The sequence below is a fragment of the Lathyrus oleraceus genome, chromosome 5 (assembly GCF_024323335.1).
Source record: "Lathyrus oleraceus cultivar Zhongwan6 chromosome 5, CAAS_Psat_ZW6_1.0, whole genome shotgun sequence".
NCBI lineage: Eukaryota > Viridiplantae > Streptophyta > Magnoliopsida > Fabales > Fabaceae > Lathyrus > Lathyrus oleraceus.
This window is the reverse complement of record NC_066583.1, coordinates 560,562,766-560,572,985: the sequence shown is the minus strand read 5'-3', so window position 1 is coordinate 560,572,985 and position 10,220 is coordinate 560,562,766. Positions and strand designations below refer to the sequence as shown.

Sequence of the window (10,220 nt, the reverse complement as noted above, 5' to 3'; positions counted from 1 at the left end):
ACAGAAAATGGAAAAAGAAAGAATAAGAGAAAAAAGAAAAAGCTTAGAGAAAGGCTAGCCTGTTCACATAGGTCAATCATTTTGCGTTAGCATACTACATAGGTCATGCATTTCTAACCGCTCATATACTGATATACCACATAACATCTCAATTCCCAGCAGCTGTCCTACACAAAGGCTAGCCTGTTCATCCCACATATCCCAGTGAAGAATACCTCCTTGTGACCTATCTTCACATAGATTACCATTTGTTCATGGCGGGCAAATTTCTTGTTATTCTAATATTTAATCCTCTCCTACCTTGATTGCCTGGAAGTTGTTGTCATCCATACATTCAGGTCCGAGAAGATTAAATAGGGGCAATTGTCACACCCAAAATTTGCCATACCTTTCACATGATCATATATGTCAATAACCTCAAGCATTTGCATATCATCCGCATACATTCATTTCATTTGAATAAGCATGGTTCAACACACGGAGGTACGTGACTTGAATTCATGTGTTTCTTGGTGCATTGATGCATTTGTTCAGTCATTTCGTCCAACCATGGTTTAAGACGATTCCCAAGTCTTGTGATCATTTGGGTTCGTTGGTTCACTGCATGTCGTTATCCGATTCGTATTTTCATCATTTGCATCATAATCTTTTTTCCGATTGATCTTAGTTTCAAATTTATTTTTGAAGTTCAAATTTATTTTAATTCAAAATCGATTTTGGATATTCAATATGATTTTTGAGATTTTAGATTAATTTTGGAAGTTGTTTCATCATTTCTTTCAAAGTAATTTTGGAGATTTAAATTGATTTAGATTAATGTTGAATGTCTTTTCGCCACTTTTTTGTCAAGATTAATCTTTGTATAATTCAAATTGATTTTGGAAATTCAAAACAACTTTGATGCTTCGAATTAATTCTTGATAATTCAAATGGAGTTTGATAATTCAAAACAGTTCTTAAATCCGATTTAACCTTTAGAATTGCCTTTTTATTCATTTTTGGGGATGAACCATTATTGTTAATTTAGGGAGGCCCATTTTTCTTTGGGTTGAGCCCGTATCCATACCACATATCCAAAGTCCATTATCCATGTCCAAAACCCTTACCCATTTTGTTTAATATCCAAATCCCTTAAAATCATTTTTAATCCAATTTCATATCCAATTAACCAAAACCAACCAATTACCCATCTTTCATTTACAAAAACCATTTACTAATTCACTAAACTAAAACCACAATCCATATTTGATCCATTATTAATCCATTTTGATTTTTACATCTTGGTCAAAGTCCATTAGGCCACTTGAAACCCATTTATCAATTCAGTTAATTCAATTTCTCCAATATCCATTTATCCAACAATTAATTAATTAGATAAGACAAAAGAGCAATTTGGAAAAGCAAAAGCTGTAAAGGCTACGTTCCAAGCTAAGCCGACACAGAGCTTCCAAACGACGACGTACACCAAGCAACGTCCTAATGGCGGCATGAACGTCTGTTGCAATCCGGATACGCAATGAGAGCCAAAGCAAATCGAAATTGGAAATGAACGGTAGCTAGCTGCAAACGCAAAAGAGAAGCTGCATTTCAAAAACGCACAAGCTGATGCAACACCAATTCAAGCGTAGCTTAAAGCATAAACGACGTCCAAACGCACCAAAGTTGCAGCAGGAAAACAAGCAAAACGGCAACAGAAGAAAGATGTAAACGACGCGGAGAAAATCAAAACGCAATTGAAAACTCACCTGAATCCATTTGCAAATGATATAAATACTTTGATTCACGGCGATTTTTGGCTCTCTCCAATCTCTTCCCGAAATCTTCTTTTCTCTTCTTCTCGAAATCTTCTTCTGGAACCCTCTCCTTGAACTTCCCATTTTTCTCTTCCCAAAATCACACTCTCCCGGAATCAATATCTCAGAGCGATCTCGGTTCTCATCAAGGTGTCATTCATCATCTTCAATCCCTGGTTGAACCACATCAATTCCACAAATCGAATAAGACTGAGCAAATCACGAAAGAAATCAAGAAGTCGTGTGCAATCGAATTCCGTCGCGGATGAGAAGAGGACGAACGAACGAGAACTACATTCGTTAATGTCGCTGCCACGACGATCGTCTTCTCCGACGAATCCTCAACTCGCGCCAACGCCGGTAGGATCCTTTTTTTTCTTCGCACCGATCGAGTCGTCTGTTGTAGTTTGAATCGGACCCCGATTCGAGTCTGTGAGTGTTCACCGTGCAATGCGGTTCCGTTACCGACTCGATTTGTATCGAGTTTTAGTAAGGATGTTAATTAGAATTAATCTTGTTTAGAATTTAATTAGAGTTGATGTTCTAGTTGGTTAAATTGTTTAGTTAATTCTAGAATGTTCATTTTTGTTAATTGGTTGACATTAGAATTTTGGTAGATATTTTTTCTTTGACATTAATTCTCTTATATTCTACTTTGATCTAACTTCAAACAATTAATTTCTAATTTTTTAATTTTCACATCTAACATTTAAATTCCATATCTAACTTTTACAATTCCGTTTCTAACATTTATTTTTTGTCATTTATTTTACATTGTTTTATTTTGCTTTACATTGTACATTCTCACTTCATCTTAAAATGAACATAAAAATGGTAAAGACTTAAAAAAAACAAAAATACAATAATCCCCTTAGCATGGAAAGGACTTTGGACAAAGGATTTAGAGATTTCTATTATGACCCTTGCATTTGGACTTGGACTTGTGTGATTGACCTATGCGACTTGGAGTTTCCGAGGACTTGTAATCTTTTATTACAAGAATGGAATGCATTCATGGCACTACCGAGGGAGACTTGATTTGTATTTCCATTATCCAGCTGCTAGTTTAGGACACAATCGCACACACACGGCTTTCTCTTGGGCTACCTGACAATGAGACCTTTTATTTCTTGCACTCTCTTGTACTTTACATGTACCCCCTCCCCTTTCCGATGTACGCATTTACTTTCTTTCTTTTATTGCTTTATAGCTACTCCTTATGAATTAGGAACGTGCACCTTTCATAATCGATAATCAAACCCTTGATCCAACGTCAAGCGGTTCTTTTTCAAATCAAAAAACAATAAACAAACCCTTGATCCAATGTCAAGCGGTCTTTTCCAAATCAAATTCGAAAACACAATAAATGGAGATTAGGATCGTACGTCCCGAGCCTTTAGCGATAAAGAAAGGATGAGACTGGAGTTTTCCTACACTCATTCTGAATGCTTCAAACACAAGACGTTTGGCTTGATAGTTTGAGGTGTTCACCTTTATCCATAGTCTTTAGTGCAATCCGAAATCAATAACACTTTCTCCAAAACTTAAAAACAACTTAACGCATTCAAACCTTTTGTTTGAGCCTTAGGGCGACACCATTCGAAAACCCTTCTTAAAGGTAATAATATCAATAAAACAAACAAACAATTTTAAACCCACGAACTACGAAAGCTCTGATTTCTCACTTCAACAAGTGGGCATACGTAGGCACGAGGATCCATTCCTTGGCAAGCACACTAATTTAAAATCTATCTCCACTCCGCAAACCTTTGGCAAGCAAACATTTTGATAAACACCACCCATTTAAGCGTAAACATCCTAGATGGTTCCCATGGAGTACCATGGATGTGAGGGGTGCTAATACCTTCCCCTCGCATAACCAACTTCTGAACATGTTTGTGGTTGCGACGATCATACTTTGGGGTTTTCTCGATATTTTCCCTTTCCTTTGGAATAAATAAAAATCGATGGTGACTCTGTATTTTTCGCGTAGCGACACAAACTTGATAATCTCAATGATAGAGGTAGTGAAACCTTCATAAATTTCTTTTTTTATGGCCCAACAGATACTATATAAGATTATCATGACATACCTAATAATGTCTTAATCTTTAGTGCTAATAGTGTCCCATATCCATTTCTTTATGGAGCTATCCTTGGCGTTGTTGAAATTTATGTTGAGTTTTAAGCTAACCCATATTTTCCCAGCCAATTCACAACCCATGAAAGTGTGGTCCAAGGTTTCACCTTTTTTAAGGCGTCTAGGACATTAGATGGGACAAGTCACCCCTCTCTTTCTTAATTCTATTTTGACCGAAATAACTTGAAGCAATATGCACCAAGTTAGAAGGTCCAGGGCTACCACTTCTAATTTGGTTTTGGAAATACTGGTATCCTAATTTTACATAATAATTCTCATCTTTATTATCCATCCAAAATATATTATCCTTTTTATCTTTTTGCCCAATAGGAATTTTTTGAGATATTTTATGACTATCATAGAGAATGAAGATCTTGTTAATAAGAGGGATACTCAACTCATTATTATCATGGTCAATTAGTTTCTTAACCCAAAAAACTTTGAGAATCAAAGGCCTCCAAGTTAGGACTTTAAGCCAGCCTTCATAGGATAGCCATGGGTCTTCCCATATATTAATTGTCTTTTCATTCTCTATCTTCCAGCATCATCTTTTAGGCAAATTTTCTTTAGTTTGGATCAAACTTTTCCAAATATAATTGTCTCTAGGTTTACTAATTTCTTTGGAAGATTAGTGTTATGGAAATATTTAACTTTAAGGCTTTTATGGATGATTCTATTTTGGTTAGTGAGGATTCTCCAGAGCTATTTTGTAAGAAGTGCATTGTTCAAAGTGCTCGTGCTTCTAAACCCCAACCCACCCTTGGTTTTACTATTAGAAAGGGTTTTCTAAATAGTACATTTAATTTTCCTTTCCTCTTTTCTAACATTCCACCAAGAATTGCATATAACCTTGTTGTTATCTTTGAAATTTTATGAAATCTTAAAGATGTTAATAACATAGGTAGGTATGGCTTAAGGCTTTTATGAGAATTTCTTTTCCTTCATAGAATAGATTTTTCTCTTTTCAACCATTAAGCTTGGTTCTGATAATTTTTAAGGATGGAGTTTAGATGATTTCTTTTAGATCTACCAAATTGGGTGGGAAGACCCGAGTAGTTTCCAATTTTGTTTGCTGTTATAGAAATCTATAATATGATTTTTGACTTGGTGTCATCTTTGATGTACTTACTCAAAGTCAGAACAATTATTTTACTTAGCAATATGGTCTCTCCCCTTTCGCTGACTTATAGGCTTGGCTAACAATTATTTTGCTTTCCCCGTCCTTCTCAAGTCTATTTATGATTGTTTTGTTCTTGTTGTGAAACCTGAAATTAAAATATGTGATATATTGAAGTAAAATAAGGTACAGATCGGAAGAAAATCTAAGATGATAATTACCATAGTTCTCATATTTATTAATCCAAGTGTTGGAAACCAAAAACTTATCCAATCTAGCTTGAATGGAATTGTTGCTCAATTGATTATTTGCCCAAGTATATATGTTATAGATATAATCAACATAAATTATATTGCAATTGGACATATTATCATTATAAATATTAGCTAAGTTATTATCAATCGGGTTTCTCTAAGGAGGAATTGGTAATATTGAAATCCCCACAAATAACCGATCTTTAAAGTTATTATTAGATAGAGATCCACGCGATACGCGATGCTGAGATGAATTTTTTAAATAGTATTATAAAATGTAGATTTTGATTTTGTTTATTATAAAAAAATGTGATTGGGACGATAAAAAAACTGATAAAAGAAGAGAGGAAAATTTTAAGTGAATAGAAATATTTTTGAATCATAGATATGCAAATAAGACATCACAATTTAATTTTAAAACATGAAATAAGTGTAAAGAATTTCAATAATTTTTTTTAATAGTTCTTACTATTTTTTTAGGAATTGAATAAGCTCTCATACTTTTTTTATCGAAATATTTGAAAATATGTGAAAATATAATTTATTAATTAAAAGAGATTTACAAATAAAATATTATACATTTTTCTCAAATAAATAATAGGCGTTTTGAAATGTTTTTTTATATAGTGTTGTGAGGAGTTGAACTGATTACTTCCAATAGAGAATAAAAATTGTACTTTTTTTGTCTTTGTAAGGAGTTGAACTAGCGATCTCTAATAGAGAATAACTATTGCATTTGACATTTTAAAATGAGTTTAGGAAGGTGCCACATAGAACAATGAGATGATGTGGCACAAATGAATTAGAAGAGTTTACATGTGTCGTGATATAATCTGTCGCTTCAGATTTAATATATTATATAAATTCTTACTCATATTAATTATCATAGTACATGTTTCCTTCTTTTTATTATAGTTGGGATAACCATAAATACCAGTAAGCCTACCTATAGAATAAGTATCATACGAGGAAAAATATGAATCAATATGATTGGAAATATTATCAACAATAGAAATGTTAATGTTGTAAGCCCGCATAAGAACCAAACCCCATGCTAACTCCATTGGCGGTGGAACAACTACTAACTTGACAGTTAGACATAGAAGCCTACATAATTATAAAAAAATCTTACTAAAAGATAAATCATAAAGCTTAAATTTAGTTATGAATGAGATATCAAGCTTGTTTTGTTAGATAAGATTTTTTAAGGGGCAAATTATTTGAGGGTTTCCCATCCCTCGATAATTGAAACTTAATATCTTCATGACTCTCGGCTAGCTTCTTGAGTAGAGTCTTTCATTGCTAGAATGATGGTATTTGAGGTGTTTTACATACATATATTTTTGTTTTCATGTGTTGGTGTGCAGATTTGATTCTCTATTAGAGTAATTTGTTGTAGTTGCATCTTTATATGTTGAATATGTTCTAGTGTGATTTGCATTTTCCCCCATTTGTTTTAGAAGTGCCTATGATATTGGGCTATAGTCTCCAAAGCTTGGAGAAATCTGTTGGCGTTAGCTGTTATCAAGATTTTAGGAACTATAATAGGAATATAGTTATTAATTGTTAATTACCATGATTTGGCTATAATTATTCTGATTTACTTATAATTAGAAATAGGTTTTCTGTGTATATAAATATAACCTATTCCCTCCTTGTAATACACGATTGAAATAATATGAAAATTGTATATCAGTTTAACATGGTATCAGCCGCCAGGTCTTAATCCTGACCTACGGTAACACTTTCCATCCTTCTTCCATGGCCGACTCGGATTCAAACTCCGATGAGGTTACCTCGTCTTCCATTCTTGCTGAATTGACGACGAAAATGACGGAAGTTCTGAACCGTGCGTCAGCCCCATCACAAATTGGCTCTGACCATACGGTGGCACCGATTGGCATCAAGTTAGATGGCAACAACTATCCCCTTTGGTCCCAGGTGGTCGAGATGTATATCTCGGGCAAAGACAAACTAGGATATATCAATGGAGATCTCCCGCAACCCTCTCAAACAGATCCTACGTTTCGACGTTGGCGGACTGACAACGCGATTGTTAAGGGATGGATAATCAACTCAATGGACTCTTCTCTAATCAGCAACTTTATTCGCTTCTCCACTGCCAAGCTGGTGTGGGATGCAATTGCGACCACGTACTTTGATGGCAGTGACACCTCCCAGGTGTATGACCTTCGGCGACGGGTGACACGTCTTAAACAAGCCGGTGGTTCTCTTGAAAAATATTATAACGATCTCCAAGGACTTTGGCGTGAGATAGATTTTCGTCGTCCAAATCCGATGACATGTCAAGTTGATATCCAACACTACAATACACTTATCCAAGAAGAACGAGTGTATGTGTTTTTGGATGGACTTGATGACCGCTTAGATAATATCAGAAGCGATGTTTTACAAATGAAACCGTTTCCAACAGTGGAGCAAGCATATGCACATGTTAGGAGGGAAGCTCTTCGTCAGGCAGTGATGACAGACAACTCCAATGAATTATCTGGAGCAGTTCTTGCATCTAAGGGTCTCAAATTACATAGCAGTAAGATACTTTCTCAATCCAAACATAAAGAACCATCTAATGGCAAGTGCTCTCATTGTGGAGGTAACAAACATACTAGCGAGACCTGTTTTAAGCTTCATGGATATCCAGACTGGTGGACAGATTTTCAGGCTCGAAAGCGTCGCGATACAACTGATAGCAACCCAGGAAAAGCTGCAGTAGCTACTGTCGAACCCCATCTTTCCCTCATTCCAAAATCAAGTTCCCACACCACTGAAGGTAATGTTCTGATTTGCTCTAATCATGATGATGACTCTAATGCATGGATACTTGATTCCGGAGCTACCGATCATATGACGTTCGATGCTGCTGATTTTTCTGAACGTTCAATCCCTCGGCGCTCAAGTATTGCCAACGCAAATGGTGGTTTATCGGCGGTAACAGGGGCTGGAACTGTGATGTTATCACCAGCCCTTTCGCTTTCAAATACACTACTTGTTCCCTCTCTATCTCATAAGTTGTTGTCTGTGAGTCAAGTTACAAAAGACTTGAACTGTGTTGTGCTGATTTATCCGTTTTTTTGTTTCCTTCAGGATATTCTCACGAAGGAGATCATTGGGCGTGGTACTAAGAGAGGGGGACTTTACTATATGGAGGATTTTAGTGTAGGTCGAGCGCATCACATGCATTATCCAAGAAACAATAAAATGGAGCAAGTCTTACTTTGGCATCGCCGATTAGGCCATCCTTCGTTTGGCTACCTGAAACATGTGTTCCCAAACTTATTTTCAGATACATCTTTGTTGAACTTCAAATGTGAAGCTTGTATTTTAGCCAAGAGTCATCGAGTTACTTTTCCATCAAGTATGAATAAAAGTAATGCTCCGTTTGCTTTAATCCATTCTGATGTATGGGGTCCATCCCCAAAATCTTCTATCTCTGGTTATCGGTGGTTTGTAATATTTGTTGATGATTGCACTCGAATGACTTGGATTTATTTGTTGAAACAAAAAAATGAAGTGATACACATATTTCAACAATTCCATAAAATGATTCAAACTCAATACTCAAAGAAAATTAAGATCCTTTGCTCTGATAATGGTGGGGAGTTTGTAAATCATCAATTCCATGAGTATTTCAAAAAACACGGACTTATTCACGAAACCACGTGTCCACAAACCCCACAACAAAATGGTGTTGCAGAACGGAAAAATCGCCATATTCTTGAAACTGCTCGTGCTCTGTTACATGGAGCACATGTGCCTCACCACCATTGGACTGACGCTGTTACTACAGCAGTATATCTCATCAATCGGATGCCATCGAAGGTCCTTGAATTTAAAACTCCGTTGCAGACCTTGTCCACATTTGTACCGCTGCCTACAATACAAATGCTGCCACCTCGAGTCTTTGGGTGTGTTGCGTTTGTTCACCTACATAAAAACCAGCGTACAAAGCTTGATCCGTGTGCCATTCGCTGCCTGTTTTTGGGATATGGTGTACACCAGAAAGGGTATCGTTGCTATGACCCTATTACTCGACGCATTTATGTAACTATGGATGTTACATTCTTGGAATTCGACCATTTCTACTCATCTGTATCACCCAATTCTTCTCTTCAGGGGGAGACACCAGAAGAAGAGTCGAATTGGTCGACATTTGACTGGTTCAAAGATATTGATATACCTTCAGCTGAAGTTTTTGGTGATTCTTGTCAAACTCAAACAGACCATATGAGTCCTGAAGTTGAAGTATCGGAATTCCCCCCCTCTCCAGTACTCAACGATCCATCTCCTGAGAATATCATTGAGGTAAACTCTCCTATATCTCATAATAATAATAATAATTGTGATATCTCTGTTAGCTATGAATTACCTCACAGGCATAATCGGGGAAAACCACCGAAGCGTTACTCTCCAGAAGAAGAGGATCATAGATCAAGGTATCCAATTACTAATTATGTCTCTATGAAGGACTTGTCTGAACCCCTTAAGAAATTTGCAAATGAGCTGTCTTCATACAGTGTACCTAGCAACGTTGAAGAGGCCATTGAAGATCCTAGATGGGTTCAAGCTATGAATGAAGAAATGGAGGCATTAAACAAGAATGCGACATGGACTCTTGTCCCTTTACCAAAAGGAAAGAAACCAGTGGGGTGTAAGTGGGTTTTCTCTATCAAGTACAAAGCTGATGGGTCTATTGAAAGGTACAAAGCAAGATTAGTGGCTAAAGGCTTTACACAAACATATGGCGTAGACTATCAAGAAACTTTTTCACCTGTTGCCAAGTTGAGCACTGTCAGAGTCCTGTTATCTCTGGCAGTAAATCTGGATTGGCCATTGCATCAGTTAGACGTGAAAAATGCATTTCTCCATGGGCACTTGAAAGAAGAAATATATATGGA

The 10,220-nt window shown here is 36.2% G+C and overlaps 1 long non-coding RNA gene across 1 annotated transcript; it reads right to left on the bottom strand.

Annotated features, from left to right (window-relative positions):
- Positions 1–1,222: 1,222 nt before the first annotated feature.
- On the bottom strand, positions 1,223–2,379 carry LOC127086422 (uncharacterized). The gene is made up of 2 exons (XR_007789475.1): positions 1,746–2,379; positions 1,223–1,560 (listed from the first exon to the last, which is right to left on the bottom strand). It is a non-coding gene; the product is annotated as an uncharacterized LOC127086422 (long non-coding RNA).
- Between the last annotated feature and the right edge of the window lie 7,841 nt (positions 2,380–10,220).